Source organism: Giraffa tippelskirchi, chromosome 3 (assembly GCF_054371585.1).
Source record: "Giraffa tippelskirchi isolate mGirTip1 chromosome 3, T2T-mGirTip1v1.2.pri, whole genome shotgun sequence".
Lineage (NCBI taxonomy): Eukaryota > Metazoa > Chordata > Mammalia > Artiodactyla > Giraffidae > Giraffa > Giraffa tippelskirchi.
The window spans coordinates 57,814,190-57,830,182 of NC_137277.1; the positions used below are offsets into that span (position 1 = coordinate 57,814,190).

Below are 15,993 nucleotides of genomic sequence, written 5' to 3' on the forward strand. Positions count from 1 at the left end.
AGACAGGCTTCAACAGTATGTGAACCATGAACTTCCAGATGTTCAAGCCGGTTTTAGAAAGGCAAAAGAACCAGAGATCAAATTGTCAACATCTGCTGGATCATCAAAAAAGCAAGAGAGTTTCAGAAAAACATTCATTTCTGTTTTATTGACTATGCCAAAGCCTTTGACTGTGTGGATCACAATAAACTGTGATAAACTCTGAAAGAGATGGGAATACCAGACCACCTGACCTGCCTCCTGAGAAATCTGTATGCAGGTCAAGAAGCAACAGTTAGAACTGGACATGGAACAACAGACTGGTTCCAAATCGGGAAAGGAATATGTCAAGGATGTATATTGTCACCCTGCTTATTTAACTTATAAGCAGAGTGCCTCATGAGAAATGCTGGGCTGGATGAAACACAAGCTTGAATCAAGATTGCCAGGAGAAATATCAATAACCTCAGATATGCAGATGACACCACCCTTATGGCAGAAAGTGAAGAAGAACTAAAGAGCCTCTTGATGAAAGTGAAAGAGAAGAGTGAAAAAGTTGGCCTAAACCTCAACATTCAGAAGACTAAGACCATGGCATCCAGTCTCATCACTTCATGGCAAATAGATGGGGAACAGTGGAAACAGTGGCAGACTTTATTTTCTAGGGCTCCAAAATAACTGCAGATGGTGATTGCAGCCATGAAATTAAAAGATGTTTGCTCCTTGGAAGAAAAGTTGTGACCAACCGAGACAGCATATTAAAAAGCAGAGACATTACTTTGTCAACAAAGGTCTATCTAGTCAAGGCTGTGGTTTTTCCAGTAGTCATGTATGGATGTGAGAGTTGGACTATAAAGAAAGCTGAGCTCTGAAGAATTGATGTTTTTGAACTGTGTTGTTGGAGAAGACTTAAGAGTTCCTCGCACTGCAAAGAGATCAAACCAGTCCACCCTAACGGAAATCAGTCCTGAATATTCATTGGAAGGACTGATGTTGAAGCTGAAACTCCAATACTTTGGCCACCTGATGTGAAGAGCTGACTCATTTGAAAAGACCCTGATGATGGGAAAAGTTGAAGGTGGGAGGAGACAGGAATGACAGAGGATGAGGTGGTTGGATGGCATCACTGACTCAATGGACATGAATTTGAGTAAACTCCGGGAGTTGGTGATGGACAGGAAGGCCTGGCATGCTGCAGTCAATGGGGCAGCAAAGAGTGGGACATGACTGAGCAACTGAACTGAACTGAGGAGGTGGGTCATAGAGGATCTTGCTTTGATTTATGTCATCGAGTGTTCTGCCTATGTTTTCCTCTAAGAGTTTTATAGTTTCTGGTCTTACATTTAGGTCTTTAATCTATTTTGAGTTAATCTTTGTGTACAATGTTAGGAAGTGTTCTAATTTCATTCTTTTACATGTAGCTCTCCAGATTTCCCAGCACCATATATTGAAACGGCTGTCTTTGCCCCATTGTATATTCTTGCCTCCTTCATCAAAAATAAGGTACTCATAGGTGCATGAGTTTATTTCTGGGCTTTCTATCTTGTTCCATTGGTCTATATGCCTGTTTTTGTGCCAGTACCATACTGTCTTGATGTTGTAACTTTGTATTATAATCTGAAGTCAGGAAGGTTGATTCCTCCAGCTCCATTCTTCTTTCTCAAGACTGTTTTGGCTATTCAGGGTAATTTGTGTTTCCATGTGGATTGCGAAATTTTCTGTTCTAGTTTTGTGAAAAATTCCATTGGTAATTTGATAGGGATCTCACTGAATCTGTAGAATGCATTTGATAATATAGTCATTTTTACAATACTGATTCTTCCTATCCAGGAACATGGAATATCTCTCCATCTGTTTATGTCATCTTTGATTTCTTTCATCAGTGTCTTATAATTTTCTGTGTATAGTTGTTTTGTCTCCTTAGATAAGTTTGTTCCTAGATATTTAATTTTTTTTTTGTTGCAGTGGTGAATGGGATTGATTCCTTAATTTCTCTTTCTGATTTTTCACTGTTAGTGTGTAGACATGCAAGTGATTTCTGTGTATTGATTTTGTATCCTGCAACTTTTCTAAATTCACTGATTAGCTCTATCTGCAAATAGTGAGAGCTTTACTTCTTTTCTGAGCTGGATTCCTTTTATTTCTTTTTCTTATCTGATTGCTGTAGCGAGGACTTCCAGAACTATGTTGAATAATAGTGGTGAGAGTGGATATCCTTGTCTCGTTCCTGATCTTAGGAGAAATGCTTTCAATTTTTCACCATGGAGAATAATGTTTTCTGTACACTTATCATATATGGCCTTTACTGTGTTGAGGTAGGTTCCTTTTATGCCTATTTTTTGAAGAGCTTTAATCATAAATGGGTATTGAATTTTGTCAAAGATTTTTTCTGCATCTCTTGAGATTATCATGTAGTTTTTATCCTTCGATTTGTTAATACAGTATATCACATTGATTTATTTGCATATATTGAAGAATCCTTGCATTACTGGATTAAACTCAACTTGATCATGGTGTATGAGCTTTTTGATGTGTTGCTAAATTTTTTTGCTAAAATTTTGTTGAGGATTTTTACTTCTATGTTCATCAGTGATATTGGCCTGTAGTTTTTTTTGTGTGTGTTGTCTTTTTCTGGTTTTGGTATCTGGATGATGGTGGCCTCATAGAATGAGTTTGGAAGTGTTCCTTCCTCTGCAATTTTTTAAAAGAGTTTTAGAAGGATAGGCATTAGCTCTTCTCTAAATGTTTGATAGAATTCTGCTCTGAAGCCATCTGGTCCTGGGATTTTGTTTTTTGGGAGATGTTTGATCACAGCTTCAATTTCAGTGCTTGTAATTGGGTTGTTAATGATTTCTGCTTCTTCCTGGTTCAGTCTTGGAAGATTGAACTTTCCTAAGGATCTGTCCATTTCTTCCAGGTTATCCATTTTATTGTCATATAGTTGTTCATAATAGTCTCTTATAATCCTTTGTATTTCTACATTGTCTGTTGTAACCTCTCCTTTTTCATTTCTAATTTAGTTGATTTGATTCTTCTCTCATTTTTTCAAGATGAGTCTGGCTAAAGGTTTGTCAATTTTGTTTATCTTCTCAAAGAACCAGCTTTTAGTTTTATTAATCTCTACTATTGTTTCTTTCATTTCTTTTTCACTTATTTCTGCTCGGATCTTTACAATTTCTTTCCTTCTACTATTTTCTTTTTTTTTGTTCTCCTTTTTCCAGTTGCTTTAGGTGTAAAGTAAGGTTGTCCATTCGATGTTTTTCTTATTTCTTGAGGTAGGATAGTATTGCTATAAACTTCCCTCTTAGAATTGCTTTTGCTGCATCCCATAGATTTTGTGTTGTCGTGTTTTCATTGTCATTTGTTTGTAGAAATTTTTTGATTTCCCTTTTGATTTCATCAGTAACCTTTTGGTTACTTAGAATCGTGTTGTTTAATCTCCATGAGTCTGTGTTTCTTACAGTTTTTTTCTTGTAATTGATATCTAGTTTCATAGTGTTATATTTGGAGAAGATGCTTGAAATGATTTCAGTTTCCTTTAATTTACTGTGTTTGATTTGTGACCCAAGATGTGGTCTCTCCTGGAGAATGTTCCATGTGCACTTGAGTAGAAGGTGTATTCTTCTGCATTTGGATGGAATGTCCTGACGATATCAATAAGATCCATCTCATCTAATGTATCATTTAAGACTTGTGTTTCCTTATTTTCTGTTTTGATAATCTGTCCATTGGTGTGAGTGGGGTGTTAAAGTCTGCTACTATTATTGTGTTACTGTCAATTTCTCCTTTTATGTTTGTTAGTGTTTGTCTTATGTATTGAGGTACTCCTATGTTCAGTGCATAGATATTTACAATTGTTGTGTCTTCCTCTTGGATTGATCCCTTGATCATTATGTAGTGTCCTTCCTTATCTCTTGTAATCTTTATTTTAAGGTCTATTTTGTCTCCTACGAGGATTGCTACTCCAGCTTTCTTTTGCTTTCCATTTGCAAGCAATATATTTTTCTATCCTCTCACTTTCAGTCTATATGTGTCTTTAGGTCTGAAGTGGGTTTCTTGTAGACAGCATATATATGGTTCTTGTTTTTGTATCCATTCAGCCAATCTGTGTCTTTTGGTTGGAGCATTTAATCCATTTACATTTAAAGTAATTATTGATATATATGTTCCTATTGCCATTTTCTTAATTGTTTGGGCTTGATTTTGTAGATTTTTTTTTCTTCTCTTGTATTTCTTTACTATGTAAGTCCGCTTAACATTTGTTGTAAAGCTGATTTGGTGGTACTGAATTCTCTTAACTTTTCCTTGTCTGAAAAGATTTTTATTTTTCCATCAATTTTGAGTGAGATTCTTTCTAGGTACAGTTATCTTGGTTGTAGATTTTTCCCTTTCAGTACTTTAAATATATCCTGCCATTCCCTTTTGGCCTGCAGAGTTTCTGCTGAAAGATCAGCTATTAAGTGTGTGGGGTTTTCCTTGTATGTTACTTGTTGCTTTTCTCTTGCTACTTTTAATATTCTTTCTATGTGTTTAGTCTTTGTTAGTTTGATTAGTATGTTTCTCCTTGGGTTTATCCTATATGGGACTCTTTGTGCCTCTTGGACTTGATTTACTATTTTCTTTTCCATGTTTGGGAAATTTTCAACTATAATCTCTTCAAAAATTTTCTCATACCCTTTCTTTTTCTCTTCTTCTGAGACCCCTATAATTCGAATGTTGGTGCGTTTGATATTGTCCCAGAGGTCTCTGAGACTATCCTTGGTTCTTTTCATTCTTTTTACTTTATTCTGCTCTTCAGAAGTTATTTCCACCATTTTATCTTCCAACTCACTGATTCATTCTTCTGCTTCAGATATTCTGCTATTGATTCCTTTTATTTTTAATTTCAGTGATTGTGTTGTTTGTCTCTGCATGTTTATTCTTTAATTCCTAGATCTTTGTTAATTGATTCTTGCATTTTCTCAATTTTGTTTTCAATTATCTTTACTATCATTATTCTGAATTCTTTTTCAGGTAATTTTCCTATTTCCTCTTCACATATTTGGACTTCTGTATTTCTAGTTTGTTCCTTCATTTATGTAATATTTCTCTGCCTTTTCATTATTTTTTTTTAAAATTTATTGTGCTTGAGGTCTCCTTTTCCTGGGCTTCAAGACTGAATTCTTTCTTCTTTTTGGTTTCTGCCCTCCTAAAGTTGGTCCAGTGGTTTGGGTAAGCTTTCTATAGGGTGAAATTTTTGCTGAGTTTTTCTTTGTTTGTTTTTCCTCTGATGGGCAAGGCTGAGTGAGGTGGTAATCCTGTCTGCTGATGATTTGGTTTGTATTTTTGTTTTGTTTGTTGTTTAGATTAGGCATCCTGTGCTACTGGTGGTTGGGTGATGCTGGGTCTTGGATTCAAGTGGTTTCCTTTGTGTGAGTTCTCACTATTTGATACTTCCTAGGATTAGCTCTCTGGTAGTCTAGGGTCTTAGAGTCTGTCCTCTCACTCCAAAGGCTCAGAGCTTGATCTCTGGTCAGGAATGAAGATTCCACAGGTAGTTTGTTATTGCATTAAGTGAGATTAAAACAAATATCCCAAACTAGAAACCAAAGATGAGCCCCAGACAAATGACAGTTACAAAATCAGGCAAATAACAATTAAAATAATGGAATACACATATACATATACACCCATGAAGAAAGTAAAAACAGTCCAACAAAGATAAAGTACAGTAGATTGACCTGGCAAATAAAGGAAATCAGAAATTATATTTACCAGTTAAGAACAAAACTAACTAAAGCACAAACTGGCAAACAAAACCAAAGCAAGGTGCCAGTGGGGGAATAAAGCAATGAAAATAAAACTAACAAATATGTTGAGAGCAAAGGAAAGGAAGAAAAGAAAGAAAGAATATATATGCAAGTTTAAACAGAAGTAGATAAAGAAGATTTATATACATTAAAGATTAGCTGTAGGGAGAAAAGAACAGTAGGAAAAGCAAACAAAGGGGTAAATGTAAAAAAAATAATAGGTTTAAAAAATTAAAAATTAAAATTAAAAAAAGTGAAAATAAAAAAAAAGTAAAACTCCCCAGAACTGCAAAAACCCAACGTAGAGGCAGAGGTTTATAACAACAGTAAAAAATGTGACTGAGAAAAAGAAAGAAAAAGCTTAGAAGCTTAATTACATTTCATAGTGCCAATAAAATCAACAACTCCAACAGACGGGGGAAAAAAGGAAAAAAAGAAAAAACAAATCCAAAAGAATCTACAGAACAAGTCAGAACAGAAGAATAATAAGTATTTTCTTGAGTCACTGCTGTCAGAGTCCTTTCCCTCGCTGGGAGTCACAGTCCACCTCACCTCTGTAGGATGCCCTCCAACACTGTGCTGATCTCTGGATCTGCTGTCGGGGCTCAGATTCTAATCTGGTCCTCCTCCTGTATGTTCTTGCCTCCAATGTCCACAGCTATCAGAACTAGCGTGTTTTCTTTTGTGGGAGCTCTCAATAACCTTTTGTATATTACATAGACAGTCTGCCTAGTTGATCGTGTGGATTTAATCTGCAGCTTGTACAGTTAGTGGGAAAGTTTTGGGTCTTCTTCCTTAGACACATTGCCCCTGGGTTTCAATTGTGATTTTATTTCCACTTCTGCACTGGAGTTTGCTCCTGATTCTGCCCTGGAGGACTTGGGTTTGCCTCTGTGAGGGCCAGGGGTGGAGGTGGTGCAGCTGCTTGGGTTGCAGGGGTTCTGGCAGCACCAGGTACTCGGGGGAGCTGGCGGCTAGGGAAAAAGGGAATATAGTGCTCTGGAAGGGTATGGCAACCAGTATTGGCCAATATGCTCCAGTGTTCTTGCCTGGAGACCCTCCCCTCGCGCCCCACCCCTCCCCAGAGAAGCCTGGCAGGCCGCAGTCTACAGGGTAGCAAAGAGTCGGACACCACCAAAGCAACTCTGCACACATAGGTACAAATTTTTTTTGCCTGTGACAGCTCTGCCCCAGTGAGAGTTGAGCATGAAGGTGGCACAGCTGTTTGGCTTGCAGGGACCATGGTGGCGCCAAGTATGTAGGGACACGGACTGCCTCCCCTGCAGGAGCTGTGGCCCTATCAGAGCCTTTTTTCGAGCCTCTCATAGCTGGTGATCAGAAGACCTCTTTGCCCTGTCTTTCTCCGTTGCTCCGCCCCTTAGAGGCACCTAGAGGCTCCCTTGCCTGGGGTCCTTCTCTGTTGTTCCCCGCGTCAGGCACACAGAAGGGGCCCCTTGGCCGGGTCCGACTCTGTAGATCTGCACGTCAGGCACTAAAGGGGCACCTTGGGTGGGGTCCTTCTCTGTAGTTCAGTGCATCAGGCGATCAATGGGCCAGTCTCTCTATTGTTCAGCTGCGGATGCTGGCCTTTGGGGAGAGAGAGGGTATGGTGATGGCTCCACCCCCTACGTGTGACTCAGCAGTATTGCCTTACTTCCATGGCTGCCTGCATTTCCTCCACAGGCATGTCCCACCACTGTCTCCTCCCTCACATCCCCTCGATCCGTCTCTCACAGTCAACAGCAGCCCTCGCCCTGGGATTGCTCCACAGTCCCTAAGCTCCTGCTCCCAGCCACTGCACCTTCCAGGGGACCTGAGTCCCTGTCCAGGGTATGTATGGCTGCAGCAAGGACTGTCTGCTCATTCCCTTTAGGCTGCCACAGATCAGCTGTTTCATTCTCAGCCTTAAATGTTTCTCCTTTGCCCCGATGTGAGGATCGGACCTCTGCTTCAGGCCCCCCACTCACCAAGAGCAGGTCCAGTCCTACTAACACTCCTGTTCCCCCTCCCCCACACCCAGTTCCTTCATCCTACCGAGTTTTGGGTATATACACTGTTTTCCGCTGGTCAAGGACTCCTGTCTCTTTTCAGCTGGTGTTCTGCATGCACCTCTGTGTCTGAAGGTGTATTCCTGACATATCCATGCAGAGAGATGTACTCCAGGTCCACCTACTCCTCTGCCATCTTGTTCCAGTGATCAGATTTATAATCTTTTTTTACTTAATATTACGCTACCATTGCTACTTTCTACAATGGTCTGTAGTGCTCACATTATCTTAATGATAGTATATTACATTATTTCACCAATTTAATGTGGCATCACTTACATGACCATTTAAATAGTTTTCAGATGTTTGCTGTTACAGATACTAGTGCACTATCTTCATAGATTTAGCTTTTTGTTGTTATTTTGTTCTATTATTTCTTTAGGATCCATCATCTATGCTGTGTTGTGGTAAATCACTTCAGTTGTGTCCAACTCTTTGTGACGCTATGGACTGGAACCCTCCAGGCTCCTCTGTCCATGGTATTCTCCAAGCAAGAATACTGGAGTGGGTTGCTGTGCCCTCCTCCAGGGAATTTTCCTGACCCACGGATCAAACTCATGTCTCTCCTGCAATGGTAGGTGCATTCTTTATCACTAATGCCACCTGGGAAGCCCCAGGATCCATCTTCTAGGAGACTCAAAAAATTATTGTATTACCTTACAGTGCCAAATGCACAAAGGAATATACCAGGGTCAATAGAATATTCCCGTTTTTTTTTAGAGTATTTTTAACTTTTGAATAGTTTGAATAATTTAATAAGTATAGTTATCTCAAGATTGGCTTTACAATTTTATTAATAGTGAGGTTGAACATTTTCCATTTTTTTATTAGAATTTCCTTTGATGTGACTAAATTGTTGCTATCAGTTACCCATTTTATCTACTGGTGGCTTGAGAAATATTCTTGTAATATATATTAATAACCAGCTGTAAACTTTTTTTTCAACTTTTGCTTTCCTTTTTAACTTGTTTTATTTTTTAATGTAAATGCCTTTTAATTTTAGATGGTCAAGCAAGTCTTCTATCCTCTTTATGGTTTTTTAGATTACTTCAAATAGAGGAAATAATCATTTCTCCAAGGATCTGACAGATAATATTTTAACTTTTCTTCTATTTTCCTACTCTAAAACCTGTGATTTAACTCTTAATCTCTGAATTTATTTTGAAAAGTTGGTATTTATATACATCAAATTGGCAGCTTTAATAAAACACAATGCTGTCAGGTTTCTGTGTACAAATATGGAGAAAGAGAGATAAAGTTGACAAACAAGAATTTTGGAGAATAAAAAAAAATCCAGGGACAGAGAATTATTACATTCTGACCAATGTGTAACTATGTCTTATTTCTTCACGTAACCGTATTGAAAAACTGATGAACATTTGAAAAAATTGTATCATAATGTTCTTCTCATTTTTCTGTTTTCTGCTTTTATGAATTTTGAAATTATCTATTTTTCTTGGAAGTTTGGTGGAAATATTCTGCAGTATTACCTGAGTGTGGATTTTTTGTGTGAAAATTTTAAGTTAGTTATGAAACTGTCTACATCTTCCTGACTGTTTTGATAAGTTATTATTTTTTGCTAGTATATTTTCACTTCATTTAAGTTTTCAAAATGGCTGAAATATAGTTTTTCTTAGTACTTTCTTAGCATTTAAAAAAATCTTTAATGTAACTGTAGTTATTTCTCTTTTTGTTCACATTTTAATTTGTTTCTTCTCTGTCTCTTTTTCTGAATTAATTTTCCAGAGAATTAGTTAGTTTATCTCTTTAAAGGGTTGAATTTGTGTTTGGTGATGCTCTCTAATGACTTTATTCTGCATTTCATTTATTTTCTGCTTTTAACTTAATTACTTTTTCTAATTTTATTATGCTTCACTTACTAATTTCAGCTTTTTAATTTTCTAATATAAGCTTATTTTAAGGCTAAAATTTCCCTCTAAAAACCACTTTAGCTATATTCCACAGATTTTGATAGACAGTAGTTTCTTCTTAGTATTTTAATCTTTGCATTATGATTTCCCTTTCAACTTTTCAGTTATTTAAAAGAGATATATAAAAATTTCCAGAAACTATAAGCAAGGTGAAAAGGCAGCCTTCAAAATGGGAGAAAGTAATAGCAAACAAAGCAACTGACAAAGAATTAATCTCCAAAATATACAAGAAGCTCATGCAGCTCAATACCAGAAAAACAAACGACCCAATCAAAAAATGGGCCAAAGAACTAAACAGACATTTCTCCAAAGAAGACATACAAATGGCTAACAAGCATATGAAAAGATGCTCAACACCACTCATTATCAGAGAAAAGCAAATCAAAACCACAGTGAGGTACCATCTCACACTGGTCAGAATGGCTGCCATCGAAAAGTCTACAAAAAATAAATGCTGGAGAGGGTGTGGAGAAAAGGGAGCCCTCTTACACTGTTGGTGGGAATGCAAACTAGTACAGCCACTATAAGATTGAAGATTGAAGGTAGAAGGAGAAGGGGACAACAGAGGATGAGATGGTTGGATGACATCACCGACTCTATGGGCATGAGTTTGAGTAGGCTCCAGGAGTTGGTGATGGACAGGGAAGCCTGGCATGCTGTAGTCCGTGAGGTTGCAGTCAGACACAACTGAGCGACTGAACTGAACTGAAGAGCCACTATGGAGAACAGGAGATTCCTTAAAAAACTTGAGATAGAATTGCCACACCCAGCAATTCCACTGCTGGGCATACACACCAAGGAAACCAGAATTGAAAGAGACACATGTACCCCAAAGTTCATTGCAGCACTATTTACCATAGCTAGGACATGGAAGCAACCTAGATGTCCATTGGCAGATGAATGGGTAAGGAAGTTATGGTACATATACACAATGGAATATTACTCAGCTATATAAAAAGAACACATTTGAGTCAGTTCTAATGAAGTGGATGAAACTGGAGCCCATTGTACAGAGTGAAGTAAGCCAGAAAGAGAAACACCAATACAGTATATTAAAGCATTTATATGGAATTTAGAAAGACCGTAATGACAGCCCTATATTCAAGACAGCAAAATAGACACAGATGTAAAGGACAGACTTTTGGACTCTGTGAGATAAGGCGAGGGTGGGATGATATGCGAGAATAGCATTGAAACATGTATATTACCATATGTAAAATAGATGACTAGTGCAAGTGTGGTGCATGAAGCAGGGCACTCAAAGCTGGTGCACTGGGACATCCCAGAGGGATGGGGTGGGGAGGGAGGTGGGAGGGGGGTTAGGATCTTGGGACACATGTACACCTGTGGCTGATTCATGTCAATGTATGGCAAAAACCACCACAATATTGTAAAGTAATTAGCCTCGAATTAAAATAAATTAATTTAAAAAATCAACAGGTGCTGATATCTATATGTTTCATTGTTCAGATCTTCCATATCTTTGTTTTTATGACCTTAGCATATGAGTAGTATGGGAAGTGGGTTGAAATATTCTACTATGAGTGGTTTTTAATTTTTGGCTCTCATTCTATGAAATGGTAAAATTGATAACACTAAAGGGAAAACTAGTGTGGTTCAAGCTACATATTTAGTAGTTGCAATTGTGAGGGAGAGAAGTCAGGAATTGCTATACTCGAGCTCTTTCTTAAGGCTAGATTCTATCTGATTAAGCAGAACGACAAAGATTAACAGTAGGAAACAAGATGAAGAATATACAGTGTGAAAGAAGTTTACAGCTTTGGGAGTAGAAAATAAAGTAGAGATGAGGGAAAGGAGATGTTAGGTCATGTCTACCAGAAGAAAAAGGTGTAGAATGGAGAAGAAAGGCAAAAGAGGAGAGGAAGACAGGGAGGAAAGCTGATTGTAACAAGGAGCATAAGAAATACTGCAAAAATATCTTGTAGGTGTTGACTCTAGAATTTGCAGAACAGCTTCACATATTGTTTTCACATTTTCCCCGGAGAAGGAAATGGCGACCCATTCCAGTATTCTTGTCTGGAAAATCCCATGGACAAAAGAGCCTGGTAGGCTATAATCCATGGGGTCAAAAAGAGTCAGACACGACTGAGGGACTTCACTTTCTTTCTTTCTTTTCTTTCACATCTTGTCATGTGCTCTCCATAGTCCCAGAGTGGTCATGCAAATGAATCTTTCCTTCCCTTTTGATACAGGAGAAGCAGGTTGGAAGTGAATTGTTCCTGGTAGCTTTGGGTGCAGTGAAACCACAGGTGTCATTTTTGACCACTGAAATCCTGTTTCCATAGGATGATGACACATATCAGTGGAAATGACATTCAAGTTGTCACAACATGCCAAGTCCCCACATGCTGTCAATCTCTGGACTTCTCCTTTGGGAGAGATGACCTTTTCTGAAATGTTTATTAGAAAGCTCAAAAAGTAAACATGACTTTCAAGCACCATTTATAGCTTTAGTAAGTATAAAGGCAAAGATTGTCTTACACAGGGTTCTAGAAAATGTTCATAATTTTGGAAGAAGGGAACAGATAATATTAGTCAATAAATCTCACTATCTGAGAGCAAGATTTGTGTGCCCTCATTTACATTCCAGACTAGGAAATGGTGTTTCATTGGATGATAAGAAAAAGACAGAAGCTCGTTCATGACCCTTCTATTAAAACCAAATTTATGAGTGAAAAAGATATAATGACTGAAAATTTTCAAGAATTATGAGAGAAGAATTGAGCAGTGTGTTCTGTAGCTTTTGCTCTTGCTGTCTGTAATAAATCTGCGCTGCCCAGTTGCTGCTCTTATCCCAGGGAGCTGAATGATGATGATAAGATCTCTCTTCCACATTAGCAATCTGAACTATGTAACAAAATGCCACTTTGTTGAAGATTAGATGGCAGCAGGGGGGTCAAAAATGCAAATACATGGATCAATTCCACAAAAATTCCCCTACTTCTTGTACCAGCTGAAGGAAACTTGCTATTAGGGCTGAAATTTGTGTAACCTACCTCAGCCAGGATTTAGTTTTATGTCATCAGTTTTTTTTTTAAAGTCACAGTAAGGAAAGCTAAACAATTGTGTGATGCTCAGCTGTCAAAACTCTTTTCTATAAGGCCTCAGTCATTAAGAGTAGGCTACTGGCACAGAGGTCAACAGAATGATCAGTGAAAAGGCATGATGACCCAGACCCTCAAACATATAAACACTTAATATACAGTTAAAACTTCATCTCACATCGTATAGCCAAAAAAAGTGTTAGATTTTAATATAATGAACTACACAAGCATTATAGGAAACTGTCAGTGATTACTTCCCTGATCTCTGCACTGGAATGAAGTTTGTAGGATAGATGCAGGCAATATAGAATGCTGTGATTAAAAGCATGGCTCAAGAGTCAACAAGCTGCAATTTAATTTTAGCTAGCAACTTAGTAGCTTTTTCACTTAGGCAAACTGCCTAATCTTTCTAAATTCACAATTCTGCAGTCTGTAAAATGGGAGTGACAGTAAAAACTATCTTGGGTAAATTACATTTCATCATCTCAAATAGCAGTAAAATAATAAAGATTGTCACAGTATATAGCAAGTGGGTAATAATAAAACCTTGTTTGTTTGTTTGTTTTTTGTCCAGGACAAAATAAAATAGTAGATAAAGCTATAGCATAGTAATTGTTGCATAATCACATCTTTTGTCATTGTCAATTTATACATTGGAACAAAGAAGGGAAAGATATGTCTGTGTAAAACACTACAATTATATGAAAGAAACAAAGGGAACCATCAAGCAAAAATATTTTTTAAAATATGTCTAATATATAAACTTTCTATAGATCCATTTTTTTTGGTGGAATAGACTCACTAAATAACTTTTAGTGAGTCTATTGGCAATGTATTCTCTTAGCTTCCTTTTTTCTTTTTCCTGAAAGCATCTTTATTTTATCTTCATTTTCGAGGGGTATTTTCATAAGATGTAGAACTCCAGGCTGACCTTACATATATTATTCTATTATTTTGTGGTCTTAATTGTTTTTAACATGAAGTCAACTGTTGTTTTGTCATTATTCCCCTGCATGTAATGTTTTTTTCCCCCTTGGTTATTTTTAATATCTTTATTAAAAAACGTTTGGTTTCAGATATTGTATTATTTAGTTTTTAGATTTATAGTTGCCCCTTGAACAACATGGATTTGAACTGTGCAGGTCCACTTATACATGGTGGATATTTTTCAGTAAATACATATTACAGTACTGGAGGGCTTCCCAGGTGGCGCTAGTGGTAAAGAATCTTCCTGCTAGTGCAAAAGAGGTAAAGAGATAGGAGTTCGATCCCTAGGTCAGGAAGATCCCCTGGAGGAGGGCATGGTAATCCATTACAGTACTCTAGCCTGGAGAATCCCTTGGACAGTGGAACCTGGTGGGCTACAGAACATAGGGTCACAAAGTCAGACATGACTAAAGAGACTTAGCACACACACACATGGAGTACTACATGACCCCACAGTTGGATAAATCCATGGATGCAGAACTGTGGATACAGTGGGCCAAATGTAAATGTATATGAGGATTTCCAACTGTGTGGGGTCAGCGTCCCTAACCCCTGTGTTGTTCAGGGATCAACTGCATTTTTTGTTGTTGTTGTTGTTATACTGTGGAAATCTCTTATTAAATTCTCAATATATTCACTTGTATCTTTGTGTTTTTATATAAACTGTATATTGTTTTTACCTTAGTTATTTTAAAATCTTATCTGAAAATAGCAAATCTAATTTGTTCTGAGTATATTTTTCTTGAATGACATTTCTCCCAACTGTTACATGTTCTGATCCTTCCCCTGTACTACCCCCGCCCCCTGCCAAATCTGATAAATTTTCATTGACTAGTGGATATTTTGAATGATACTTTATAGAGATTGGATTCTGTTATCTTCCACTAAAGAATGTTGAATCTTGTTTTATTAGGCAGTTAAATTACTGATTGCTCATCCTGTGCCTGTGAAGGCTTAGTTTTTTAATCTACAAGACCAGGTCTCTTTTTTGCTGTAATTTCCCTAGTGCTAATTCTTTAGTCCTGAAATGTTTCCTTTACTCCTTAAATGATTACTCTTGTTTCCGGAAAAAAGCTTGAGGCATTTTCCAATTTTCTCCAATTTTAAGGTAAAGAATTACACATTTTCCCCTTATTCAGCTCTTTTAGGTTTCTAGCTGCTGTTTTCACTCTGGTATCCTTGGCACCTCTCTCTCATGTATGTGCAACTCAGGGATTAGCCAAGCATTTGAGGAAAATCTCACATGCAAATTTGGGAAGATCTGGATATCTTTTTTATCTGAAATTTGCCCCTTTAATTTCTAACCTCTCTTGCAATTCCAAACTCCCTTTCTTGATTCCTTAGGTCAAAACTGAATCAAAACAAAATAATCTATGTCTTGCTTTGAAAATTGTAGCCAGTCTATGCCTGCAGCTATGGAGTACCCTTATGGAACAAGTTATATAAACATATATCTCACTTAATATGGTGAGGATTTCAAGAGTCAAATGCCTTCCATGTCCTGCCATGTTCTATTTAATTTTGGTTGCTTTACTGTGATTTCAGTCATTTAAAAAATTTCAATCATTCAGTCATTTAAAAAAAAATTGTCCCGAGTTTGTAAGTGTTATTTGCAAGAAAGATAGTCTGATATGAAAACTCTTCCATTAGTAACTCTGTGTGTGTGTGTTTGTGTGTGTGGTCAGTCATGTCTGACTCTTTGCGACCCTACGGACGGTAGCCCATCAGGCTCCTCTGTCCCTGGGATTTTCCAGGCAAGAATACTGGAGTGTTGCTATTTCCTGCTCCAGAGGATTTTCCTTACCCAGGGATTGAGCCCACGTCTCTTGCGTCTCCTACATTGTCAGGTATTTCTTTACCACTGGGCCACTTGGGAAGCCCCTGCCAGAATTTACTGGAGAGTCAGACTCCATGAGGATACAGAACACAAAAAGCATTTTAGGGAAACAGTGCAAAACTGCATGGTTGCCAAATTTATGTTGAACTTATAGCGAAAGATGAAACTCTCTCACATGATTATGCCATTCAGAGAGGTGGTGCCACATCTTCAAACTACAGTATAGCGAAAACCCAAGAAAATAATTTTGTTACAGATTTATAAGTCCAGATTTATAAGAAATGCTCAAAGTTTTATTATTTTAGAGGCCAGTATCAGTCAGAGTATCCTTTGCTTGTTTTTTTGGTTTGTTGTTTG

The 15,993-nt window shown here is 37.5% G+C and overlaps 1 long non-coding RNA gene across 1 annotated transcript in view; it reads left to right on the plus strand.

Moving 5' to 3' along the window:
* LOC145542594 (uncharacterized) overlaps positions 1 to 15,993 on the plus strand; it is a 185,074-nt gene that overhangs the window by 96,117 nt on the left and 72,964 nt on the right. The window contains exon 3 of the long non-coding RNA XR_014079967.1: positions 8,199 to 8,390. This is a non-coding gene — a long non-coding RNA (uncharacterized LOC145542594). The remainder of the gene's footprint in view (positions 1 to 8,198; positions 8,391 to 15,993) is intronic.